The sequence below is a fragment of the Sinocyclocheilus rhinocerous genome, unplaced genomic scaffold (assembly GCF_001515625.1).
Source record: "Sinocyclocheilus rhinocerous isolate Xijiao unplaced genomic scaffold, SAMN03320098_v1.1 scaffold6660, whole genome shotgun sequence".
Taxonomy (NCBI): Eukaryota; Metazoa; Chordata; class Actinopteri; order Cypriniformes; family Cyprinidae; genus Sinocyclocheilus; species Sinocyclocheilus rhinocerous.
In genome coordinates, this window is record NW_015660003.1 from 14,032 (window position 1) to 14,681 (window position 650).

Consider the following 650-nt stretch of genomic DNA (forward strand, 5'->3'; position numbering starts at 1 on the left):
CGTCTGATTTGAGAACCGATGAGCTGGTGATACTGCGCATGCGTGTAATTTTTAAATTTTTTAAGTCTGCTCTTACAATCTAATTAGTATGATAGTGATTTAACCTGACTAGTACTCATTCACACTTTCACATGTGCTGCTGATATGATTAGTCAATTAATGTTAGCTGGTCATTTTGTGTCAGGATCAAAAAACAGTGAAATTATTATTATTATTATTTTTTTTTTTTTGTGAAAAGTTCATTTTTTGGCCAATGAAGCTTTAAGTAATTATTTAAAATGCATCTGATCACTCTACACAATAATCTAGAAATAATATGAATAAACACCACAACAGCTTAAGCAGCAAACTTTTGCAAAACACAAAATTGATGTCAATGCCAAAACTTTTGCCTATGACTGTACAGCAATGTACAGTCATGTACATTATGTACAGAATGTACGCAACGGTCACAGTGTTGTCCGTGCGGACTAGTACATGCTTGCCTCGTAAGCGCCCTTTGAGACGGATCAAGGCAAGGTGCACCGCCAGCAACTCGAGGCAGTTGATGTGCCAGTGCAGTTGGGGCCCCGTCCAAACCCCTGAAACTGCAAGCCCCTTGTACGTGGGCCCCCAGCCGGTGGTTGAGGCATCCGTGTGAACCACAGCAT